This window comes from Pinus tabuliformis, chromosome 7 (genome assembly GCF_031772625.1).
Source record: "Pinus tabuliformis cultivar Carrire ecotype Pingquan chromosome 7, CPIR1, whole genome shotgun sequence".
In the NCBI taxonomy this organism is placed as follows: domain Eukaryota; kingdom Viridiplantae; phylum Streptophyta; class Pinopsida; order Pinales; family Pinaceae; genus Pinus; species Pinus tabuliformis.
In genome coordinates, this window is record NC_142293.1 from 599156213 (window position 1) to 599174902 (window position 18690).

Consider the following 18690-nt stretch of genomic DNA (forward strand, 5'->3'; position numbering starts at 1 on the left):
TGGATCCAAGAAGAGTTATTAGAGAACCATGACTGTATCAGGTTGGGACAGGCTTCAAAGAATTAAGAGCAGCCATCAAAAACACCTCTAAACAGTGGCAGTTAGCAGCCAGCATGGAACGATGAGGACCTCGGTCAAAGTGTGCTGATCGAGGCCCATGGAGACTGCGCAGGAGGCGAAACTAGCCCTTGGGAAGCCCGGATTGGGAAAAGGAGGTAGTTTTTGATGCGTGATTAGCGCTAATCACGCATCGCTGGGCAAAACCCTTGAGAAGGAGAGGCCCCGAGTGCTCGGTCACATGGGAGCCAGGAAAACTGTGGGGAAAAGGCTAAAGGCTAAGGTGGGACCCGCGCTCCAAAAACCGGCGGTATTTATCAGGGGCACCCTTGGGCGGTAAGCAGATTTGGAAAAAACAAAGCGATTCCACTCAACGCCTGATGCGTGGCAAGCGGAGGAGAGATAAAACCGCCACTCATCACGCGCTAATAGTCGAGCAAGTCAACCACGCGAAATGTGCGAATGGCATCGAATCTGGAGGCCCCACATCTAACGGCTGAGATTGCACCCGATGGGGAAACTGGAATTGACAGGGGAATAAACCGCGATTTATAAGAATTTGAGGTCCGATTTGACCGCCAAGGTGGCAGAGGACGCATTCCATGACATAACCGAAGAATTGAACCGACGAGGAAAAGGCTGGCACAGTTCGCAAGAGGACAAGTGGCCACTCCCTGTGAGCCTAATGATGACGCCAAAACAGGGAACTCCAAGCGAAGCTACAGCAAGCGATCTAATGGAAGTGGAAGGGGAATCGAATAGCCATGAGCTCGAATGGCTTTAAAGCCATGAACAGACAAGCATAAGACACAGAGAGGAAGAACAAAGAAAAGACAGTAAAGCAAAAGGTAGAAAGAAGACAGAGGGCCGAGCTGACCAAAGGCAATGTCGAGCACCAGAGATATTGAGAGATTCAAGCCATCCCTGAGAGGATCTGTCAGGACTGAGCACCACACTAAGCTCCTTCCATTAAAGACTAGAGAGGTCAAAGAGTTGTTGAGGAAAAGAGTATGTGCACTCTAGTGGCTTGGGGAATCCAAGGACCACCCTGCCAAGAAAATTCTATTTCAGGAGACTCATATTGAGCTCCTTCATTGTAATTCTCTACTTTAAGACACAATAAAAGAAGGCCACCATTGAGAGTTGGACCAGAGATGTAGCCCTAGAGGACAGGGTGAACTCCTTATTAAATTCTTGTGTTCTTATATTTGCTTACTGTATTTCTTTTCTATTTCCATTTCAAGTGTCTGTGTATTTGCAATCTGATCAATCCATTGCCTAAATAACATAGACACACACCAACACATGAGTCTATAATACCTTCATTTAATAAATCTTTAACTGAGATCACTCATAGGGTGATTTTCAGATCAAGTGGTATCAGAGCTTTAGGCTGTAAGGTTAGACAAGCTTGTGTTGGTTTAGTTGTTGAATTCTCACTAGATCAAAGCTCAAACTAGGAGAAGGAGAGTTAGTCGAAACTAATCCTAAAATTGGGAGAGTCTATCCTCGGAAGACAATGTCAGAGGAAGGTTCTGTAGGGCCAGACCCTTAATTCATAGAAAGTTTCCTAGCCATAAAGTCCATGGTAGAAGAAATGTATAGGGACTTTAGAAAGCATAAGGATGAAGATTCATTAGGTTCTAAACAAGACAAAGAAGAAGATGAGTCTCACTTCCATGACCACTCCAAAGGAAAAGGGAAAGAGGACAGCGTTCTCACACGTTCTAATAGCCCTGTGCATAACAAGAAAGCATCTTTGATTAATCTAGATGTTAAATTTGATTTGCCTATATATGATGGAGAGTTAAATGCAGAAAAGTTGGACAATTGGATTAGACAAATTGATGTTTATTGCAGAGTACAGAACATTGACTCAGACAAGAGCAAGATTTAGCTGGAAAGCCTAAGCCTAGGAGGCACAGCCTTGGTTCGGTGGAAAGGCAGAACCCAAGCTGATATGAAAAGACATGGCAAGACTATCTTTGTCTGGAGTGAATTTGTTTCTGCAATCAAAAAGCAATTCTATCCATTGGCCTACATGCAACAAGCCATGATGAGTTTGAAAACTCTTCGGGAGTTGAAAGGTAAAAGTGTGCAAGGGTACACTCAAGAATTTAGAAAGAGAGAATTGATTCTAGGAATCTCATTAGACTCACCAGAGACTCTGTTGAAGTACATTGGTGGTCTACACAGCTACATGAGGCATACCATCCTCATGTTTAATCCCACTAGTATAGATGAGGTATCTGTACTAGCTACTCATCTAGAAGCTAGAGGAAAGAATGGAAATCCAGAAGTTGGAAGACCATCCCAACCCACTGCAAGCAAAAGCAAGGAGAAAAGAAAGCAGAAGTGGAAGGCGAGGAAGGCTAACACTGCACAAAAAAGCAAAGCTTCATGCACTCACTGTAAAAAGAATGGCCATGATAATGAGCATTGTTGGATTCTGCATCCAGAGCTGAGACCTAAGAAGTTCGAGGGCAAGAAGTAGAATACTGCTGCAACTATTTAGAAAGATTTGGGGTCAGACTCAGGAGATGAAACAACTATTGCAGCCACAGGTATAAAATGTAAGAATTCTGAGGCATCTACTAGTAATTTTGCTCAATCTGTTATTGATGAAGAAAATGAGAGAAAAAGACATGAGTTTTTCCATATTCAAGTTGTTTCCAAAGATCAAAAGATTGATACTTTGTTTGATAGTGGCTCACAAGTAAATTTAATTTCTGAAGCAATTGTAAAGAAATTTGGATTAGCAACTACACCTCACAAGAAACCATACCCATTAGGATGGTTGAATGATAAAGCACAACTACAAGTGACTAGACAGTGCAAACTCAAGTTTTCTTTTGGGTCAGCAATTGTAGATGAAGTGGAGTTAGACATAATTCCTTTGGATATATGTGGAATTGTTTTAGGAAGTCCTTACTTGTATGATAGAAGCGTTATTTTCTATAGAGCTGAGAACAAGTATCTACTTGTTAAAGACGGAATCGAATACTTTGTAAGAGCTCACAAGCTCAAGAATAATTATACTCTCATAAACTCAGGGCAGATGAAAAGAATGATAAATTCATGCAAACAATTCTTACTAATGGTTGTAAAGGAAAAGAAACCTGATAAAACCAATGTGTTTGAGGGTTGTAATGCTAAACAGCAAGCTGATTTAGAAAAGGTTGTTTCAGAGTATGATATCTTGTTTCAAGACCCTAAAGTTCTACCACCCAAAAAGGAAATAGTACATGATATTATTTTGCAGCAAGATGCTTCATTGCCTAACATTGGAATGTACAGGTTGTCTGCTTTAGAGAATGCTGAAATCAAGAAGCAGGTGCAGGAGTTGCTTGAGAAAGGGTTCATCAGGCCTAGCACATCACCATGTGGGTCACCAATTGTTTTGGTGAGAAAGAAAGATGGCTCGTGGAGAATGTGCATTGACTATCGAGCACTGAATAAGATAACAATAAAAAAGCATTATCCCCTTCCTCGCATAGATGATATTTTGGATCAATTGAAAGAAGCTGTTTATTTCACCAAGCTAGACTTGCACAGTGGATACCATCAGGTCAGAGTTGCAGAACAAGATGCATGGAAGACTGCTTTCAAGACAAATTAGGGATTGTACGAGTGGCTGGTAATGCCTTTTGGCTTAACTAATGCTCCTGCTACTTTCATGAGAATAATGAATGATGTACTTAGACCTTTTCTTGATGATCTTGTTATTGTGTATTTGGATGACATTCTGATTTTTAGTAAAACATGGGAAGAGCACTTAAAGCATGTTAAGCAGACATTAGATGTTTTGAAAAGAGAAAAACTTCATGTTAAACTCTCAAAATGTGAATTTGGCAAAACATCTCTAAATTATTTGGGTCATATAGTAGGGGGTGGTGAAATGAAGATAGATCCCTCTAAGGTCGCAGTCATTGTAAACTGGCCTAAACCCAAGTCTGCTACAGAAGTGAGAAGCTTCTTAGTAGTAGCACAATATTGGAGGAAGTTCATTTCTAACTTTTCCTCAATTGCATCTCCCTTACATGCTTTAACAAGATTGAACAAGGTGTTTCAGTGGGGAGGCAAACATCAGAAATCCTTTGACACCTTGAAAGAAAAGATTAGTACAACACCTGTATTAGCACTGCCTAATCTGCAAAGACAATTTGAGATCCAAACAGATGCCAGTGACTGTGCCATGGGAGCAGTGTTGACACAACACGGTAAACCCATATGTTATCATTCTGAGACTTTTAATCATGTGGTAGTTAACTATCCTACATATGATAAAGAATTGTATGCAGTAGTTCAGAGTGTGAAAAAGTGGAAGCATTACTTAATGGGTAAAGAGACAGTAATACATATTGATCATCAACCACTTCAATATCTACACTCCCAAACTAAGTTGCAGCAATTAAGACACTACAGATGGATGGGTTTTCTACAATAGTTTCATTTAGTCATCAAATATAAAAAGGGCATACATAATAAAGTTGCAGAGATGTTATCTAGACCCATTATAAATGCATCTACTATACTTAAGCATAATTTTGTGCTATATGAAAGCTACATTGAACAATATGCTCAAGATATAGACTTTAAATATGTATGTGCAACTTTGAGTCAAGGCAAACAGGTAGAAGAATTGGATTACCATGTGAAGGACCGACTCTTATACCATTGTGGGAAACTTTGCATTCCATAAACTGAGAGAGTAAGGATAATTAGAGAAGCACACACTTCTCTGATATCAGGTCACTTTGGGGTGAGTAAAATAGTTGCTCAGCTGCAAAGATTTTTTTATTAGCCAAAAATGAATGAGACAGTTTCTAGATATGTAAGAGGGTGTACTATGTGTGCTAAAAGCAAGCCCAGCAACAGAAAACTAGGCTTGTACACTCCACTGCCAGTTCCTTCTCACCCTTGGGAAAGTGTTTACATGGATTTTGTTGGAGGACTGCCTAAATCTAGGAAAAGTCATGATTATCTATATGTTATTGTGGATAGGTTCAGCAAAATGTGTATTTTGATACCTTGTAATAAATAGATTACAGTTGAACAAACTGCAAAACTATTCTTTGAACATGTATGGGTTCATTTTGGGTTACCCACTTCTATTGTATCTGATCGAGACACCCGATTTGTGGGGAAGTTTTGGTCAAGTTTGTGGGAACTGATGGACACCAAACTAAAGAAAAGCACAGCTCTTCATCCACAAATTGATGACCAGACAGAAGTCGTTAACATGACAGTGATCCAGTTACTCAGAGGATATTGCAGCAAACATCCTAAGCTTTGGGATGAACACTTGTGTTATGTGCAGCATGCTTACAACAGAGCAAAACATTCTTCTACACAGAGATCTCCTTTTGAGACTTGTTTTGGTTTCACACCAAGGTCTCCTATGGATTTTGTCTTTGGTAAAGATACCATGGTTGATGGACACTGTGATGTGGACAAAGCAACTAGGTTCATTGAACAAATCCAGGAGATCCACCAGGCAGTATAGGAACAGCTAGAAAAGAGCCAAGCCAAATACAAGGCTAGGCATGACAAGCATCGGATGGAGCATAGTTTCCAAGTTGGTGACCAGGTCTGGCTGTATATCAGCAAGGACAGGATGCAAGGTGAAGGTAAGTAGCTAAAGCCTATCATGTATGGACCTTTCAAAATACTTGAGAAGATTGGTGAGAATGCTTTTTGCCTTGATCTACCAACTTACATGCACATCTACTCAGTCGTAAATGTAGATTGCTTGAGATTGTTTGAACCCTCACTGATTGAGGATCCTGAAGAGCAAAGTCAGTTGCCTTCTATTGATGACCTACTACCTGAATATCTTAATGAATTGCAGGAAGACACAGTGTTGGACAGGAAGGTGAGGACGATGCACAGCGGAGATGTTGAGTACCTCAGAGTAGGGCTCAATGGTTCAAAGCCGAGCAATGCAAAGTGGATTGAGATTAGACAAGTGAGAAAATACTACCCTCACTTAGTCGATGCTTGAAAACCAACTTTTGGTGGTCCAAAAGATTTTCAGTGGGAAGGCTGTGATCTGAATTGGATCCAAGAAGAGTTATCAGAGAACCATGATTGTATTAGGTCGGGACATGCTTCAAAGAATTAAGAGCAACGATCAAAAACACCTCTAAACAGTGGCAGTTAGCAGCCAGCGTGGAACGACAAGGACCTCGGTCAAAGTGCGTTGACTGAGGCCCATGGAGACTGTGTAGGAGGCAAAACTAGCCCCTAGGAAGCCTGGATTGGGAAAAGGAGGCAGTTTTTGATGCGCGATTAGCGCATCGCTGGGCAAAACCCCTCGAGAAGGAGAGGCCCCAAGCGCTCGGTCGCATGGGAGCCAAGAGAACCGTGGGGAAAAGGCTAAAGGCTAAGGCGAGACCCGCGCTCAAAAAACAAATGGTATTTATCAGGGTCACCCTTGGGCGGTAAGCAGATTTGGCGAAAACAAAGCGATTCCACTCAACGCCCAACGCGTGGCAAGCAGAGGAGAGAGAAAACCGTCGCTCATCATGCACTAACATTCAAGCAAGTCAACCGTGTGAAATGTGCGAATGGTGTCGTATCTGGAGGGCCCACATCTAACGGCTGAGATGGCGCCTAATGGGGAAACCGGAATTGATAGGGGCATAAGCCGTGATTTATAAGTTTGAGGTCCGATTTGACCACCAAGGTGGTAGAGGACGCATTCCATGACGTAACCGAAGAATTGAACCGACGAGGAAAAGGCTAGCGCAGTTTGCAGGAGGAAAAGTGGTCACTCCCTGTGAGCCTGATGATGACTCTGAAACAGGGAACTCCAAGCGAAGCTGCAGCAGGCGATCTAACGGAAGTGGAAAGGGAATCGAACAGCCATGAGTTCGAATGGTTTTAAAGCCATGAACAGACAAGCAGAAGACATAGAGAGGAAGAACAGAGAAAAGACAGTAAAGCAAAAGGCAGAAAGAAGACAGAGGGCCGAGCTGACCAAAGGCAAGCGTCGAGCACCAGAGAGCTTGAGAGATTCAAGCCATCCCTGAGAGGATCTGTCAAGACTGAGCACCACACTAGGCTCCTTCCATTAAAGACCAAAGAGGTCAAAGAGCTAGTGAGGAAAATATTTTGTGCACTCTAGTGGCTTGGGGAATCCAAGAACCACCTTGCCAAGTAAATTCTGTTTCAGGAGACTCATATTGATCTCCTTCATTGTAATTCTCTGCTTTAAGACACAATAAAAGAAGGCCACCACTGAGAGCTGGACCAAAGATGTAGCCCTGGAGGATAGGGTGAACTCCTTATTAAATTCTTAGGTTCTTATATTTGTTTACTATATTTCTCTGTTGTTTTCCATTTCAAGTGTCTGTGTATTTGCAATTTGATCGATCAGTTGCCTAAATAACATAGACACACACCAGCATATGAGTCTATAATACCTTCATTTAATAAATCTTTAACTGAGATCACTCATAGGGTGATTTTCAAATCATAAATCCTACCTTAAATGCCTGTCGCCCGCTCCATTTTGTCTCAAACCAAGCATCACATCATGAATAGTGACTATAACGGTCACTTTCCAACCGACCCGCGTGGCAGTGTAGCTACTCTTACGTTGTCACGAACCCTGTGACACTTCGCTCCTGCGTGCAGCCCTGACATCACCCAGCTCCCTGGCAGAGTAGTTTATAGTCCCACACCTCCTTTCAACTACCTAGGGCGCTAAGATTGTGCTTCCCACGACTAGTCAGGTGGTCGTGCCACCTGTATATGGCTTCAACCATCTATTGTTTACTTCTCCTGGGAAGGGCTCGCCATTTGACTTCACCAAGTACATCGCGCCACCATCTGCGATCCCCTTAGTAACATACGGTCCAATCCAAGGCATCAAACTGATCAACTTTCGGCGGTAGTCCCCAAATTTGTCAACGTAATCATGTGTATCCTATTTTATCACCACAGTTTTCTTATCAAGAAAGTCCTTCTGTATTCCTTCCTCAAGCTTCTTGACTTCTGCTTCCACCATGGCGCTTTTCTCCCTCAACCGAACTCTTTCATTCATGAGTTATTGGAGCCTAAGATTACCCTGTTGGATCTCTTCATCAGGTCCCAATCGTTCTTCTTTGAGTTCTTCCAACTGCGCGATCCCTTCTTCCAAGGCTTCGCAAACTGTCATATCTAGGGGCGCTGCTATGCGTGGACTAGGCATGATATATTCCATCGGAATTACAGCGTTCACTCCATAGGTCAGCCTAGAAGGCGTCTGTTCCATCATTTTCTTGCACGTTGTCCTATAAGCCCATAAGATTGCTGGTACGCGCAGGTCCCAATCACTTCATTGTGCATTACATACCTTGTTCAGTGCTTCGCACACTTCGTTAAATGCTTCCGCGTGGATAACCTTCTGCATGCTCGTTCTCTCCACAGTCTGTCGTTCCAAATTGAGGAACCATTCGCGCATTTGTCCGCCCAACACATGCTTATTGACCATATTTCCCAACGTGCAGTTCATGTGTATCCGTGTAGGTTGTTTACCATATGCCTGTACCCACCTGGATAGATGTGCGCGCGGACCATCCCGTCCATTGTATTTATCTGCCAATTGCACTATAGGTTTCCCAAACTGTGAGCGCAACATTTTTCTACATGCATGCCAGTCTTCAAAGCTTCCTCTGTGTGTACCCCACCACCTTGTGGGCGTAGCACGCAGTACCCAATTCAAGGCTTGGAAACGTTGCTTTTCTGGCACCTCCCTTTCGAATCTGTCCAAGAAAGCATCTACCTCACCTAATCCATCATAAGTAGGGATATCTCTCACTTCTGTTGATACGCAGTGCAGTGACCTTGTCATCATGTTACAATTAAGCATTGTTACCTTGTGTAACCAATTCTGCCATCATTCTATCTCCTCATCTAAATCTGAAGTGCAGGAGCTTTCGCGCTCCCATGATATTCGTCCATCCACGGTGGGATTTTCCCAGTCTTTCTCTCGCACAGTTATCTTGTAGATGCAGTCCAAATCATCGTCGCTTTCATAGTTGCGCATCGGCTCTGTATACCACGATCCCTCAGTAGGGTCCAAGGGTATAACTATGCATAGAGACTTCTTCTCAAAAATCATCTTGCGCTTCTTCAGATTAATCACCTCGTTCATATCAGTGGCCCAATCAATTCCTAAGAGCACAGGGTATGGATTGTTGTCATCAACAATCTCTATCACCTCAAAGTCTGCTAGCGCGCTCGCTCCCTCAATATCCACGGTGATTCCCTGCAATCTCCCCATAGGTATTATCTTTTGTTGGTTTTCCATTCGCAGTTGGATAGGAGACCATTGCAGCGTAGGCCTCCCCATGCGCTCCCATGTCTGCTTCGGCAGAATGTTCGCATCCAATCCTAAATCCAGAATTACTTGGTCCATCTCATATTCTCCAATCTGCGTGGTTAGCCTCATTTCTCTTCCTGTCCTAGTCTTATGTTTTCTAATCTTCCGGACTATGTGCGGTTCTCCTACCGTAGTCCCAACGCATCTGTTAATGACTTCCTGCAATCCTTTTACAGCCTTACTGTCGCGCAATAGCTTCATGCATGTTTCCATGAATGTCGTAAGCATAGTTGGGTCCATTTCCGGCTCTGGTCTATCTTTTCTTTCTGAAGTGGAGACATCAGCGAAGCTCTTCTTAGCTTCCATGAAGGTTTCCTTAGCGCACTCCAAATCAAACTCTACTTCTTTCATCGGAGCTTTGTGAACCCAAGTACTATCTTCGGGTTGTTTGCCTTTATCATCTCCCATCGTGATTCCACTTCAGAGCACAATGTTCACATTTGGATCTTCCTCGCGCGGCTCAGACCTCATCATCTGCAAGTTCTGAGTTGGGAGAGGCGGTAGCGCTCCCTTGTCACATATCCTAGCTATCAGCGTAGGACAATCTTCCATCTCATGATCAAACAAGGTACAATATAGACATGATGGACGTGTCGGATTTGTACAATCACGAGCATAATGTCCTGACCCTCCGCAGTTATAGCATATCAACTATCCACGACCTCTTCCAGGTCCTCCTCCACCTCAGCCTCATCCATGCCCCTAAAATCTGGTTCCCGCCATTCCTACGTTCTGGTCTAGGGGCCGCGTTTCAGCCTAAACTCTATAGGTAGGAGTTTTATCCATCATCAGCTCATAGCTTCTACAAGTGCGCTCATCGTGTCCAACCGATCTACAAAAATTACAGAACAACTATTGTGAATTATGTGTGTACTTTTGTAACAAATGGCAGTTGTCCGTAGCATGCTTTCCTCCTATTTGACAAATTGCGCACCACAAAGCAGGTGCTGCGCTAGGTCCTACTTGTGCTTCTGGCCTTAACGGCATCGATCCTCCTCCCGCAAGGTAATTCACGAACACGGGGAAGTGGTCCTTATCATGACCCTGACCCTTGCATTTTACGCACCACACCTCTTTGCGCACTTCTGGTCGGGTTGTCTTGTCCTATTTTAGACTGTGCATCTCAAGGCATAAGTTTTCCAACTGCGCGTGGATCTGCTAAACTCCCAAGTTAGGATCTTGTATCAGGGTTTCATGTAGCCTCATCGCAATCTCTAAGGCCTCTACCTGAGTCATTAACCTCTGTTGCAACAACGCGTTCCTCAAATGAGGCGTTAGCGATGCTACAAACCATTCGCGGTGTTGTCCATCCGTCAAATTCATATTAGCTTCGTGAATCGTACACTTCAATCTCTGATCCAGCTCCCAAGGGGTATCGCTTGGTTGAATTGTGATCTCTTTGAATCCAATGATCGACTGCACTTCTGACTTTGGCCTGCTAAATTCTCTGTTTAGCGCAATTTGGGTATCTGTGATTCCCGCATTCGGATTTTCATTAGAATGCTTAATATACCAGGTCAATTCATTGTCCTACAGGGCATTGACTAGTGTTTCTTTCTTTATATTATCATCTGTAACTCCCTACGCTTCCCATATGGCCCTTATCACAAACCAAAACTGATCCGGATCTTCATTTCCTACTCCTTTGAACACAGGCAACTTTATCGTGCTTGCCATATTGACTCGCAGTGGTGGTGGAGGTGGTACGGGTGAAGATGGAGGTGATGGCAGTGAAGCTGGTGGTGGTGTGGGTGGGGGTATGCGTGGAATCCTTTTCCTTATCAAATGGATCGCACTTCACAGTGAGACCTTCGCAAGCTCTTCCTCGTCCCCTCACGGAGGTGAAATCAAAGGGCTATTCTCTGGTCCCTTACTTCCTTCGTTTCTGTAGGTTTTTCTGCTTCACGTGGCTTCGGACATCAAGGTAATTGCATAACCCTCTTTTCACACAATAGCATTTTAATCCAAGTATTCAGAGACTTTACGTACTTACCTCGCGATCCTTTGAGAAAGTGTCGCTCTACTTCGCTATAGTTGGTTGAAGTATCTACTGCGAACTCAATAATGAATCCTCCTATAATCCGATTGAGCCAATGATCAACAACGCGCACGATCTTATCCTCCGACATTTCCAATCTACGCACCAACTCTGGGGTCCACACAATAGGATTGTCGAGTTTCCACCTTCCTTGACTATCTTCTAGCTTCGTGATCCACTCGTACAACTCAAGAGGGAAAGATGCGAAAAAGATTTCGTGGATCTCTGTGTAAGGGTAGCAGTCTAACCACTCTTCTTTTGTTAGTCACAAGTTCTTGTTTTCCTGCGCCACGAACTCGTGAATTCTTCTCTCCAACCAACCTTCAATTTCCTTCTTAGTTGGATTCCAATGATACGACATCAGACATCTCTATGCAGATTCTAGTCCCGACAATGGAACCATTTGTTGGCTTGAGGGGGCCTAACCCAAGTTCGGAGTTAATTAGCCAAAAAAATCCCTACACTACTGGCCCTTTCGGCAACAGCCCATGGAGTGCGGACTAAGGTCTCACCTGAAGCAGTATGGGGGAATGTTGGAACCAAGTTTCCACACCCTGGAGATGTCTAAGGGGTTGGTTTAGTCCAATTGTGAATACCTTTGCGTAGGTCACTCCGCGCACTATCCTAACCTGTGAGACCTTCGCGATCTATTATAATCACCTTCGCGCAGCCCTAACCAAGGGTTGAGGTGCTTTCATGCTGCTAAAGCAGCGATCCGCGCTACTTCCCCAAGTTGCACCGCGTATCCTACTTATCTTCTTATAACAGTTAGTTACCTTCACGTAAACAGATACTTTATCTTATATTCACTTTATCAACACATTCATGTAAGTTCGCGCATCATATAAACAATAGAAATTCAATTTATATCTGATACATTCAATGCACAAAACAGGAAAAAGATACACAGAAATGATGTAAAACTTCTCTTTATTAATTCTCCAAAGGTTACAGACTAGACTCGCCCTGCGCACTCAACGGCAGGGGTTCGCACACTCAGATGTGGACTACTAGGCCTTTGTGCACTCAGCTGCAGAGCCTTCTCCTATTCTACGACCCAAAGACTCGACTTGACACTTAGATAAGACTCAATTCTCCATCTATTGCTTCCACTTCTCTTTTTTTCTTTACAACTTAGAGCCTCGCTCTATTTATACAATCCCATGGTCCGCGGACCATGGGTAGATATCTAAATCCGACATTGCATTACAAAAATGAGGGCGGACAACCCTATGACTCACTTACAAGCTCGTGCTCCACGCCCACAAAACGTGGAGTCTTTACATCAGATTTTGTCAAAATCTGGGCTTTAAGCCCTAAAACTTGCCTTAGGGGATCCTGCGCCCAACATGGTGCATCTAGGGAAAAATATAGCTAGTTCCCCTTTTGCCTCCTCTCGATTCTTTTTAATCTACATAGTATCCATTTGCAAGGCAAAGGTGTGAAATATTTCACTCTTAAAGTCTTATAGCATACTCCCTATTTCATGTTTGATTATTGAGGTAGAGGGAGAACAGTTGATCATGCCTTAACTAGACCTACCTCTCTCTGTTGCATCCCTAGAATGATTCTTGAATATTTTCTTAATATATTCATAAATTAGCTAGTAAATGTCTCCACTAGACAACATATTAAGGGTCTCCATCAAATCCTCCCTAATTCCTTGGAGAAGTACAAGCTTTAAGGATTCTGGGTCAAGGGTACAGTTATCTCTTTTGTAGTTGAGCTGGAATCTTTCTTCATAATCCTCTAAGAATTCATCTAACCCTGTGGTCATTCAAAATATCTCCTCTTTTGTTTCCCTTGATCTACCATATTCCATGTATTTGTGATCAAAATCTTGTTGCATTTGAGCCCAGGTGGTGATTTTGCCTCCTTCCAAGCTCATGAACCAACACAAGGTTTCATCCTTTTGGGTGGAAGAGAACAACTTTAGCTTATGCTCATCAGAAGTGTAATCATAGGTTCTACAAACCACAGAAAACATGAACATGAATGTATCAAGGTTCTCAAAAGCTAGTCCATTGAAGTGTGGGAAAGAAGTGGGGCTTATTTTCTTTATTTTAGATTCCCCGTTGGTTTCTCTAATAGGAAAGATCTCAGTCTAACTTTTTTTAGCCATGTTTTGGGTAGGTGATGTGGGTTCTTCAAATATCTTTGGATAAAGGATTTCCAAACTCTTTTGTGGTCAGAGTAGGAGGTTCACAGTCACCAAAGAAGACTGATGGTTGACTACTTGAAGGGGTAGGGGTTTTGGGCAAAAAAAAAATCTAGGTTATCCCTAATCCTATGAGGCATGAAATAAATGTGTGTGCTTTTTGTGTTGTTTTTTTTTTAAGACAAGCAAAAATAATGCAAAGTGAAAGTAAACTCCTCAACAACGGTGCCAAAAAGTGATGATCCCCAGTATTACAACAAGGATGTTGCAACTCCCAAGGCTACCAACTTTAATTATCAACCTGGGGTTTGTACAAACTTAAGAGATGGAAGTGTTGTATTCACATTAGGCTAAAGTTTACTTCAAGATACTCTGAGGCAATGGACCAAACCAAGATATACAAAAACCACTCTATCAACTGAATCTAGATTTGCAAGAAAAAGAGATTGCATAAAAGGAAGTTCTAATCTACTTGCAGGAATAGAAATGTCAATCTATTTGCAGAAATGGGAATGTTACTCTACTTTGCAGAAATGTAAAGGTTGACCTACTTGCATAAATGTAAATGTTATTCTACTTACATAAATGGGAAGGCTACTCTACTTGAAGAATGTAAACATTAGTCTACTTGCATGATGTAAACATTAATCTACCAGAAAAATGTAAATGTCACATCAAAGGAAAGCCCTCGTCTATGTATAAGAAATAACAATGCTTGAAATGGAAACCCTAACTTAGAAAACATAAAACAGAGAAGGAAAACCTAATATAACTTGCTTAAAGTAAAGAACATGAAATCAACCATCAATTACTGCATTCAAAAGAAATTATACCTACATATTCCATCAAGTGCTTCATAAAGTGATCATGTAAATCGTCACTATTCCATTCAATTCATGAACTTATTTACAAACCCTAATTGCCTATATAAATTAGAGTGGTCAAAATACAAGTCCTAAGTGGTTTCTAATCTTCCTCAATTGTGTTTTCAAGGCCTGAGGGACATTATGAAGGGCTAGGAGGCAAAAATCAAGCTTTAAGGACAATTATAGTCAAGTTTGGAGGGCTTCATGGTGCTACAGGATTGCCTTGTTTTGCTATAGGATTGAATCCATGAGCGTTCTAAGGGATAAAAGGTTGGTTTGAAGGTGAGGAAGGCTAAGGGAAGGTGGAAGAAGATTTTATGAGACCCTTTCCAAGTTTAGTACCCCTTAGGGGGCCATCTTGCACAAGGAGAAAATGGCACAGTGGCCTTCAGAAAACCAGAAATGAACTCTTAGTGAATAGTGTTTTGAAGGAGTTTTTGAGGGAGAAATAAAGGATTTGATGGTATGATTAACAGTACAAATTGAAGAAAATTGAAATAACAAGGAAAGGATGAGTTTAATTTTATTCAAGATATGATTATTGCATTAAAAGGAAATATATCTTGTAGTCTGCATAGGACCTACAACCACAAGAGATTTTGCTTCATTTGCTTGAAAGAAACCGCTAAACAAATTATCAATTTGTAAAAAACAAAAATGCAAAGAGAAGACTAATCAGAGATCTAACTATTGTAGATGAAGAATAACTATATATTTTTGTCTTGCCAACACAAAATATACAACCACACTTCCCATAAGAGAGGTGATTAACAGACCCACATAAGCAATTTTCTCATAAACCAATTCTGCTGAAAAGGAAAGGAAATATCGCTAGCTAGATACATGAAAGAAAATGCATGAATAAAATACACAAGGGAGAGAGGCTAGAGCCTCTGGGTTGGGCCCTAACCCAAGGGTATTCAACCCTCTAAAGTAAACTCATATTCAAGAAACATAAGGCTTCTCATTAATATAAAATAGTTCTCAAGTACGTAATGAAGGGAATGAAAATGACAAGTACGAGTTCCTAGCTCTTATTAGTCTCTTTCTTCTCCAAAAGTTTGAATCCTATTGATCCCTTGGGCTTCCTTATTTATACAAAAATGAATGAGGGGTAGCCTCCTTTGAAAGAGGGTTTCTTCCCTCCAAAATCCTTAAAAAGGTGGATCTAGCTCCCTGAGATCCTCACAATCTTTGAGTGCATCAACTGTTAGTAGACCTCGAACTGTGGGTGAGTAAATACGAGGAGAAAGTCAGCTTGTAGGTGAGTAAATGGAAGGGGCGAGCCTCTTGCATCTTCTCTGCCTCCCTCAGTGTATTTATGCATAGTAAATGCACCCTTTCCCTACACATTAATCATGTTAGGCCAAAAGATATGATAAACATCCTTTAGTCTTCCTAATAAACACATTATAGTAAAAAAGATGTTATCAAATGCTAGGAAAGAGGTAAATATATGTTGAAGTATGTCCAGTTGGGCCTTGTTATATACCTATTAATGAGGCCCATCACCTCCATCTACCTTATTGATGTCAAGATCTTGGATTCCTTTCCTTGTAGGATAAGACAAAGCATTGAGTTAAACAATTAATTAAATACAATAAAAAAAGAAACCTATCTCAATGGTCTAGTTAAAATCAATGAGTCACAAAGAACCTTATTTAATTTAATATTAAATTAACATAAAGTTTAAAGACCAGTCATAAGTTACATAATTAATCATTAATCAAACTTAAGGATCAATCAGAAGTTACATAATTAATCATTAATCAGGTTTAAGAACTAATTGTAATTTACATTAAAGATTCAAATAGCATAGTAAATCATATAATAGTAGCATATTCATGAGAGATTTGGGTACTTAGGTAGCATACACATACCTCATATATATACTAATAATACAAACAATAAATTACATGGCAATGAACCTTTTAACAGGTAGGTTAATAACTAAGCATAACATAATACTAGTGTATCCATGTTAGGTCCCTATCCCCTTTATTGTTATTGTTAGTGTAGCCCCTATTGTTATTGTTGTGCCCATGTAGCCCCCATATTGTTATTGTTGTGCCCATGCAGCCCCCATATTGTTATTGCTGTGCCCATGCAGCCCCCATATGTTGGGTTGTGTTATATTCTTTCCACGTAGTTAATAGGGGGTTTGAAGGGCACTCGTAACCCCACTTTATGGGGTCCGGGGTAGCGCCCCGGAAAATTTTGGTTTTGGACCATATGTTAGGTTGGGCGGACCCACCTATGGTTTTGTGCATGTTTTTCGCACATGTTTTTTGGACGCGATGGTTTTCGGTCCATGGTATTGGACACGATGGTTTTCGGTCCATGGTATTAGATGCTTCGGCATGTATAAATATGTATTGTAATATTGAAAGGAACATAATGAAAAATCAAGCTGGTAGTCCCGGTTATGGGATCCAGGGAAAAATCTCTATGCATATGTGTTTTATGGGTTATGCTCTCGCATTGTTTATTTTCTTTGTTTAAGAATTCGTATGCAGGTAATTTCTGTACAGGGTTAAAACCTACATTTATTATCAGAGCTGTTTTGGCTTCAAGGGGACGCCTTTGTTGCTGAGGGGTTTCGCTCGGGCCTGTGGTAGACCCTGTTCAGTGGGAGATCTGCAAGATCGATTTTGGTGGTGAAAGAAGATGGCGAGCAGTGGAAAGATAGAGATTGAGAAGTTCAATGGTCAGAATTTTGAGTTGTGGAAACTCAAGATGGAGGATCTGTTGGTGGATAAATATTAGTGGATCGCGGTAGATTCGGGTACTAAACCATCGGGAGTGACCGATGAAGAATGGAAGAAGTTGGATCGGAAGGCAAAGAGCACAATACGATTGTGTGTCTCGGATTCAGTATTGTTGAATGTATTAGGGGAAGCTACGGCAAAGGCTTTGTGGGTCAAGTTAGGGACTTTGTACCAATCTAAGTCTCTGGTGAATAAACTGTTCCTGCGGAAAAAGCTATATAACCTGAGGATGAAAGATGGAGACTCGGTGACAGAGCATCTGAATGCGTTTAACACTGTGGTAAGTCAGTTATTATCTGTTGATATTAAAATTTCAGATGAAGATAAGTGCATCAATCTGTTGTGTTCTCTACCAGATTCGTGGGATAGTCTGGTTATTGCAATAGGTAGCAATGCAACTGCTTTGCAGTTTGATGAAATAGTCTCAGCCTTGCTGACGGAGGAGATGAGACGGAAAAATATGGACAACCATAATGGTGATGCCTTGTCTGTACGAGGACGGTCCCAGAACAGAAACAAAAATAAGTCATCGAGTGGGAGATCTAAATCTCCAGGAAAACCTACAAAGGTGGTGTGCTAGAAATGCGGAAAGGAAGGGCACTTCAGAAAGGATTGTAAATCTAAAGCTCCTGATAAAGGAAAAGTATCTGATGATGCTCCTTCTGCAGAGGCGAAAACCACCTCAGATGAAGGTGGGGATGTGTACTTGGCTTCTTCAAGTACACATGTAGATCATGAGGCATGGTTGATTGACTCAGGTGCATCCTTTCACTTCACTCCCCATAGAGAGTGGTTTTGCGAGTATGAGAAATATGATGGTGGTGATGTCTTCTTAGGAGATGATAGGAAGGCTAGAATCATTGGTCGGGGAAAAGTAGAGTTGAAGTTGCAAGGTGGAAGGGTTAGAACACTTCCGGGTGTTCTACATATTCCTGCATTGGCCAGAAATCTGATTTCTATAAGCAAGTTGGATGATGCAGGTGTAAAGACGGTGTTCGAGAAAGATACCTGCAAGATGGTTCGAGGAGCACTGATATTAATGCGGGGAGTTCGGATTGGAACTTTGTACAAGCTACAAGCTAGCACTGTTGTTGATGGGTGCAATAGTTCTATGGTTCCTGAAAATGGAGTAGAGAATCTAGTGGTCTCTGGAGAGAAGACCATGTTGTGGCATCAAAGGCTTGGACATATTGGAGAGAAGGGCCTTCGAATACTTCATGGTAAAGGTATGGTAAAAGGTATGAATAATAGCTCTCTGGATTTTGATTTCTGTGAAAATTGTGTATATGGGAAGCAGAATCGGGTGAGTTTCCCCTCTGGTGGTAAGAGGACGAAACAGATATTAGATCTTGTGCACAGTGATGTGTTTGGACCTGTGAAGGTTTCATCACTGGGTAAGTCTGTGTACTATGTATCATTCATAGATGACTTCT